Raw genomic sequence first — 9,219 nt, forward strand, 5'->3', positions numbered from 1 at the left:
GCACGTGTGTGTGTATTTGCGCGACAATGTATGGATATGTATTGATATAGCCTATATCTTCTTATATATTCCTATTTATTATAGCCTATATATTTCAGTCTAATGCAGACATCCTAAATCACTCACTAATTCCTTTACAGGACATTTATGTTCTGCTAATATAGACTGACACAAGGGCAAAAACATTGGTGCTCTATTCAATCCATATCACGCAAGTTCAGCATTACAACGTGATTAAATTTTTTTGGCCTAGGCTTAGGCCTCGATTCAATCAGATCAAGCGTTAACCGGCGATAGCACTGCATAGCTGATAGACACTGCATAGTTGTAAGGGATCGGGGGTCGGCTGGGTCTAGTCAGAGTCTGACACTTCCCCGATCTACGGAGAGGGGGAGTCATCAGACTCGATCTGGTTCACCTGAGTTCTGAGCACACCTGTCAGTAATTAGTGTAGGATTTAAGGTGTGCTCAGAAGTTCAGTCGGTGCGAGGTATTGTTCCATTGTGACTTGCTAAGCGTTTTGTTCCGAGAGAGAGAGAGAGAGAGAGAGAGAGAGAGAGAGAGAGAGAGAGAGAGAGAGAGAGAGAGAGAGAGAGAGAGAGAGAGAGAGAGAGAGAGAGAGAGAGAGAGAGAGAGAGAGAGAGAGAGAGAGAGAGAGAGAGAGAGAGAGAGAGAGAGAGAGAGAGAGAGAGAGAGAGTTTGTTGTTTTTGATTACCCGTGTATCCGACCAGTGCCTTGTTGTTTGACTGCCCGTATTGCTTAACCCTCTGCTTGTCTATCTCAGTGATTACCGTACTCTGACCCTGTGCCTGTGCCCTCGACTACGACTACGCCCGCTCCCTTGGTACCTCTGCCTGTCTATGCCTGGCCCGGTTTTGACCACAGCCCGCCCGACCACGATTAAGCTATTCCCTTGTCTGTACTCTAATAAAGCATCGCAATTCTGCGATTGGATCTTACCACTCTGTCCGAGTATTCATTACAATAGTGGATGTTTTGGTGGTGTCAGAGGTGGAACTGCATTGGAGCTGTCAAATCGGTGAGTAGCTCAGGCAAACATTGTCACGAAACAACACCAGCTTCACTCACGTTAGAAGTTCAGAAGGAGAAAGAGAAGGCTATTTAAGCAATAAGGCCTAAGGAGGTGTGGTATATGGCCAATATACCAAGGCTAAGCTGTTCTTATGCACAACGCAACGTAGAGTGCCTGGATACAGCCATTAGCCATGGTATATTGGCCATATACCACAAACCCCCGAAGTGCCTTATTGCTATTATAAACTTGTTACCAACGTAATTACAACAGTAAAAATAAATGTTTTGTCATACCCATTGTATACAGTCTGATATACCACGGCTTTCAGCCAATCAGCATTCAGGGCTCAAACCACCCAGTTTATAAATAATAATCAAGGTGTAGATTACATCTCACTTTCCAGTGTTTGAATTTGTAAACAAGGCCGCTTGGGATTTCTCTTAATGCGACTCGGTGCAGCCAAGGGCAATGTTGGCTTTAGGTAGGCTACTACACTTCCAGGCTACTACACTTCCATCTCCGGCACTTCAAAACAACTGCTATGCTAGTGTCGGCTAGCGCAGATCTGATAGACTCAAGCCCAAGAAGGCAATGTTTCCGTGTTAGCGGAGACTGCATTCATGGTAAACACTTGATATGTCAGCTCAATTGGAAATTACAGGGTTGTTTTGATATGGATTGTATGAAATGCATTAACAATCCCTTTACTCAGTGCTTGACTTGGGCAGGAGCTCACTGGAGCTGAGTACCGACACCTCAAATGTTGTACTGCTTCAGCTCTTGTTCCTCTTACAGAATATTAGCTCAAAAGCATTTAGCTTTTGCACCTAAATATAAACAGTACCGGCACCCAAAATTAGAACCGGAACCTATTTCACTCCAACTCAAGCACTGCCTTTTCCCCAAGGTACATAGGGCTCTATTCAATATGCATCATTGAAGCGGTACGAGCCCTACTAGGTGCCTTGGGGTAAAGGGATTGTTAATGCATTTCATACAGTCCATATCAAAACAACCCAGTTAGCTAGCCTGTTGAGTAAGCTGCAGCATGAGATATTAATAAGTATGTAAGCTTGCAATTAACATATAGTATATACCTCTCCATTCTGTATTAACAAAGAATTCTACCACCGTCTCACAAACCTACACAATAGTTCTACAGACATTAGGCAAACCTGAGAACGTCTCCTACAAACAGAGACAGACAGATTGGGTTGCTGTTTAAGTTTATATGTCCCACCTTACTGTACAGTAGCCGTATTATTTTGGTGTCAGAGCGTTGAGGTGTAGTGTTACGCCTACATCAGGAGTCTTTGTGTGGGACGAGCAGCCTCATTGTGTGGGTCTGTGTGGGGTTGTGAGATGAGGTTAGGGTTACTGGGCCGGTCACAGCAAAGACCTCCACAAGGAAATGTGACACCTCTGAATGATAGAGTTACATCCCATAGAACATTAGTTCAATGATAATGTGCTTTACTGTAAATGTTTGACCCCAAATGGTTTGTACTATGAAAGCAATTTCTCTCACATTTAAACAAAGGTTGTACTGTATATACAGTGCCTTCGGAAAGTATTCAGACCCCTTGACTTTTTCAACATTTTGTTGCGTTACAGCCTTATTCTAAAATTGATTAAATTGTTTTTTCCCCTCATCAATCTACACACAATACCCCATAATGACAAAGAAAAAACAGGTTTTTAGAAATTTTTGCAAATGTATTAAAGATAAAAAACTGAAATATTACATTTACATAAGTTTTCAGACCCTTTACTCAGTACTTTGTTGAAGCACCTTTGGCAGCGATTACAGCATAGTCTTCTTGGGTATTACACTACAAGCTTGGCACACCTGTATTTTGGGAGTTTCTCCCATTCTTATCTGCAGATCCTCTCAAGCTCTGTCAGGTTGGAAGGGGAGCGTTGCTGCACAGCTATTATCAGGTCGCTCCAGAGATGTTTGATCGGGTTCAAGTCCGGGCTCTGGCTGGGCCACTCAAGGACATTCAGAGACTTGTCCCGAAGCCACTCCTGCGTTGTCTTGGCTGTGTGCTTAGGGTTGTTGTCCTGTTGGAAGGTGAACCTTCGCCCCAGTCTGAGGTCCTGAGCGCTCTGGAGCAGGTTTTCATCAAGGATCTCTCTGTACTTTGCTCTGTTCACCTTTGCCTCAATCCTGACTAGTCTCCCAGTCCCTGCCGCTGAAAAACATCCCCAAAGCATGATGCTGCCACCACCAAGCTTCACCGTAGGGATGGTGCCATGTTTCCTCTAGAAGTGACGCTTGGCATTCAGTCCAAAGAGTTCAATCTTGGTTTCATCAGACCAGATAATCTTGTTTCTCATGGTCTGAGAGTCTTTAGGTGACTTTTGGCAAACTCCAAGCGGGCTGTCATGTGCCTTTACTGAGGAGTGGCTTCCGTCTGGCCACTCTACCATAAAGGCCTGATTGGTGGAGTGCTGCAGAAATGGTTGTCCTTCTGGAAGGTTCTCCCATCTCCACAGAATAACTCTAGAGCTCTGTCAGAGTGACCATCAGGTTCTTGGTCACCTCCCTGACCAAGGCCCTTCTCCCCCGATTGCTCAGTTTGGCCGGGCGGCCAGCTCTAGGAAGAGTCTTGGTGGTTCCAAACATCTTCCATTTAAGAATGATGGAGGCCACTGTGTTCCTGGGGACCTTCAATGCAAAAAAATTATAATCGTACCCTTCACCAGATCTGTGCCTCGACATAATCCTGTCTCGGAGTTCTACGGACAAATCCTTCGACCTCATGGCTTGGTTTTTGCTCTGACATGCACTGTCAACTGTTGGACGTTATATAGACAGGTGCGTGCCTTTCCAAATCATGTCCAATCAATTGAATGTACCACAGGTGGACTCCAATCAAGTTGTAGAAACATCTCAAGGATGATCAATGGAAACAGGATGTACCTGAGCTCAATTTCGAGTCTCATAGCAAAGGGTCTTAATACTTATGTAAATAAGGTATTTCTGTTTTGTATTTTTTATTAATTTGCAAACATTTCTAAAAATCTGTTTTCACTTTGTCATTATGGGGTATTGTGTGTAGATTGCTGTGGATTATTATTTTTTTATCCGTTTTAGAATAAGGCTGTAACGAAACAAAGTGTGTAAAAAGTAAATGGGTCTGAATACTTTCCGACGGCACTGTAAGTCATATGCAAGTTTGAGAGGAAAGATAGTCAAGTAGAGGTTAGGGAAGTATAAAGCGTACATTCAGAGCTGAGCAAAAAGGCAAGTATGTGCCATCGACTGTATCATCTGGTTGCATCAGAATGAGAGGTGATATGATCTGCAGCACCTCCCTTTGTGTGTGTGTGTGTGTGTGGCCCTGGTATTATGGAAGTTTCCTGTATCATAACTCAAACCCTACTGTGCTCAGGGCACAACATTCTTCGCGTCCTGTCACTGAATCACACTACACAATAGGGGAGAAGCTTGTGACAATCTCTGTATTGCATAATGGTATTATAACAGTGAAGAATTTAGATGACGAATAGACATTTTCCATCCATTACAACATTCTAAAGAAAACCATTTGGCTGGTCCAAATACAAATACAAGGAAATGTTTCACAACCTGAATGTTGAGGGATGGCAGCTAGGACACTTTCTGGTATAATGATAGATGATATGGACTTTGACTGGTAAAGGGGAGCCATGTTCTTTCTACATACAGTGGGGAAAAAAAGTATTTAGTCAGCCACCAATTGTGCAAGTTCTCCTACTTAAAAAGATGAGAGAGGCCTGTAATTTTCATCATAGGTACACGTCAACTATGACAGACAAATTGAGATTTTTTTTTCCAGAAAATCACATTGTAGGATTTCTAATGAATTTATTTGCAAATTATGGTGGAAAATAAGTATTTGGTCACCTACAAACACGCAAGATTTCTGGCTCTCACAGACCTGTAACTTCTTCTTTAAGAGGCTCCTCTGTCCTCCACTCGTTACCTGTATTAATGGCACCTGTTTGAACTTGTTATCAGTATAAAAGACACCTGTCCACAACCTCAAACAGTCACACTCCAAACTCCACTATGGCCAAGACCAAAGAGCTGTCAAAGGACACCAGAAACAAAATTGTAGACCTGCACCAGGCTGGGAAGACTGAATCTGCAATAGGTAAGCAGCTTGGTTTGAAGAAATCAACTGTGGGAGCAATTATTAGGAAATGGAAGACATACAGGACCACTGATAATCTCCCTCGATCTGGGGCTCCACGCAAGATCTCACCCCGTGGGGTCAAAATGATCACAAGAACGGTGAGCAAAAATCCCAGAACCACACGGGGGGACCTAGTGAATGACCTGCAGAAAGCTGGGACCAAAGTAACAAAGCCTACCATCAGTAACACACTACGCCGCCAGGGACTCAAATCCTGCAGTGCCAGACGTGTCCCCCTGCTTAAGCCAGTACATGTCCAGGCCCGTCTGAAGTTTGCTAGAGTGCATTTGGATGATCCAGAAGAGGGTTGGGAGAATGTCATATGGTCAGATGAAACCAAAATAGAACTTTTTGGTAAAAACTCAACTCGTCGTGTTTGGAGGACAAAGAATGCTGAGTTGCATCCAAAGAACACCATACCTACTGTGAAGCATGGGGGTGGAAACATCATGCTTTGGGGATGTTTTTCTGCAAAGGGACCAGGACGACTGATCCGTGTAAAGGAAAGAATGAATGGGGCCATGTATCGTGAGATTTTGAGTGAAAACCTCCTTCCATCAGCAAGGGCATTGAAGATGAAACGTGGCTGGGTCTTTCAGCATGACAATGATCCCAAACACACCGCCCGGGCAACGAAGGAGTGGCTTCGTAAGAAGCATTTCAAGGTCCTGGAGTGGCCTAGCCAGTCTCCAGATCTCAACACCATAGAAAATCTTTGGAGGGAGTTGAAAGTCTGTGTTGCCCAGCGACAGCCCCAAAACATCACTGCTCTAGAGGAGATCTGCATGGAGGAATGGGCCAAAATACCAGCAACAGTGTGTGAAAACCTTGTGAAGACTTACAGAAAATGTTTGACCTGTGTCATTGCCAACAAAGGGTATATAACAAAGTATTGAAAAACTTTTGTTATTGACCAAATACTTATTTTCCACCATAATTTGCAAATAAATTCATTAAAAATCCTACAATGTGATTTTCTTGATTTTTTTTCCTCATTTTGTCTGTCATAGTTGACGTGTACCTATGATGAAAATTACAGGCCTCTCTCATCTTTTTAAGTGGGAGAACTTGCACAATTGGTGGCTGACTAAATACTTTTTTCCCCACTGTAGGTAGCTGGACACCACCTAGTGGAGAAAGGTGATACATACACTAAACAGCTTCCTTCTTGAAATGTATCTCATGACAAAGGCTTCCTCCCTTGTTTCTGCTGTGTTTCAGTCCTATACTTTAACAGTGCATAATTCACAGCCAGTTGTCAGACAATCACATACAATGACAGAGGAACCAAATGACTCATTATGCTGTATCTCCAATCATCCTGCTTTTAATACAAAGTCAACATACAATACTATCTACAACCAGGGTTTAAAGAAAATAACAGTTACCAGGTAACAGGATACATGTGATGCCATAGAAACTGGCCCTCACTTGATGTCACATGTTTAGTCTGTGGGTCTTTCATTTCAGGTATATTTATATTTTAACAATTAAAATTTTAAGTCACACCAGATAAACTTTTGGACCATATCAGGATAATTTAATTGTTAAATACTTTCCCCACCATTTGTCCCAAAATAAAATGCTACCATATACTCTCCATCTATCTATAGTAGCACACAAAAATGTAACTGTTCACTGAATACAGTGTAGCATAGACTTTCACCAACTACTGTACTTTCCTCGACCATTTAAACTCCCTATCTATGCCACCATATTGGCGATTGGATAGTACCACTTTAGCTATGATAATGGGGGGGCACTGAACTGAAACTAGGTCTGGCTCTAAGTATCTATCTGTGAGGACATCAGTATCAAATAGCACTCTACACAATTAAAAAAACATTGACGATATCATACAGTAAAATTGGCTTGCCAAGTAAACAACATCTCATTGGTTATATTCGGTTATTTTCCCAAATAAAACTATAAATAAACAAATAAACCAATAGTAAAAAATCAAGTCATAATAACAGTAACAAAATAGAATGATAATAAATATGTAAAAAATCATATCAAATAAATACTTGACAAAGTCAACAATAACAATAAGGCTATTTTTTTATACTAATAATAATGAGTGTTGTACTGTATGCATGCCTTATGCTCAGGCCTATGTACTGGACTATGAAGAGCTCTATACGTCAGACGGTATGTACAGTTCAAGTTCATGTACGATAAACCATACTGTGCTCTACAATCACAACGTATCTGAGGCAGCAGATTATAGGACATCAAATCAATAAGAGGAGAGGACAATATCTCAAGGGCTTGTGGGGGATGTTGGAGTGGACTTGAGGGAAAGCATCTGGTTGCGTCGTTGGTTGTTCTGCACAGTACGACTACGAGCAGAGAGACCTTGAGAGAAGCCGAAATGAGTCACTGTGAGCGGAGGAAGGGAGAGAGTGGGTTGAGTTTGAGTTCAAACCTCTTTGTTCTACTCTCGACCCATTGGGATTTACATTGTTTAACAAGCAAAACTCATTTCATCCAAAGCAACTCACGGTTAACACACATATTCAGTGCTGTATATGTAGCCCAAGCAGGAATTTAACCCACAACCTTAGTGCTGTCTGAACCAGGCTCCAACCCACTGAGCCATCAGGACCATTCCAATATATAGTGCCAGAATTCAAATAGGTGTAAGCTATATTATGACACTCAATGCTTAGCTCAGGTACATGGGATACAGTATAAGCAGCAGAGAACCAACATGGTGAAACATAAGGCAAAGACATGGAACCACAATGAATAGGATCATTACAATTACTTCTGCAGAATGTGGAAATGTACCCCAAAAAAAGACAATTATTTGAAATTCTGTTCATTCATCGAAATGGTCCTCCAAGAAAAATATAGACAATATTCAATTCATACATGGAATCTCCTGAAATGACTGGCTGGGATTGAAATGGAATTGCCTAAACTGTGTTTAACCTTGACTGTCATTAGGTTATGAAATATGATGTCAGCACATAGCAAGCATGGATGACTGAACTGACTTGTAATAATATTGATCCCCGCTTGGAGTAGGGTGAAGTTGCCCCCAGACACTGATCAAGGTCAGTTGAGCTTTTTCCCCCAAATGGTTTAGGTTACGATTTAAGGATGGTAAACTGATTCTAGATCTGTGCCTAAGGGCAACCTCTGCCTGGAGTTTACCGCTCATGTATTGTATGCTGGACATACAGGTAGTAGGGCACTATTCCTCCTTCTCATTAGAGGTCAAAGTTAACTTTCCATCTGCCCAGGAACAGCGTGGTTTCTCTTGGCACTGTGGGTAGGAGAGTCTGGCGTCCAATCACAGACATGTAGCTCAAACCGTCCCTCTAGTCCTACTTTGATGTCTAGGGCTATGTTAAGTCCTCTGTCTAAAACTGTGCTCAGGTTAGGCCAGGACTAGCTCTGGCAGCAACAGACACCAGAATGCAGAACGACAGACACATGGAAATGTTCATCTTTGCACTTTCATCCCTCGTACACTTAACCCATAGATAGAAAGATAATAACATAGAAAGCCCATTTAGGGTGCAGCAGATAACCAGGCTTTTTGTGTCCTTGTATTTTTTATACATATATATCATAACTCCTGTTTCTGAAGCTGTTTTGTTTTTCATTGGTTTCGTTTTTGAAATAGCTGACCACAACACACACAGGTATTATAAGTCCTCCACATTTTGAACACTGAGGTAAGAAGAATATGCAGGATTACACATGTAATAGTCTGTCTCCGACTCCCAACACACCCTTTCCAGGTCTTTCCTGAGTGTGCAGGTTTTCTTTGACATTCATCTAGTTGTTGTTGTTGTTGTTGTTTTGTTTGTTGCTGTTGTTGTTCTTGTATAATTACTCCTTGTTAGTAGTGTCGTCCCTCCGGTGGGATATAAGGTTAATTGTTTTGTCGTTTTCCAGCCTGCTTCTCTCGTTCATTGTTTCTTATTTCTCTGTGGACCTCTATCTGAGCAGAAGGATAGAGGAATGACAGTTCCTCTCCTCTC

The sequence above is a fragment of the Coregonus lavaretus genome (genome assembly GCF_964263955.1).
Source record: "Coregonus lavaretus genome assembly, chromosome: 19".
Classification (NCBI taxonomy): Eukaryota; Metazoa; Chordata; class Actinopteri; order Salmoniformes; family Salmonidae; genus Coregonus; species Coregonus lavaretus.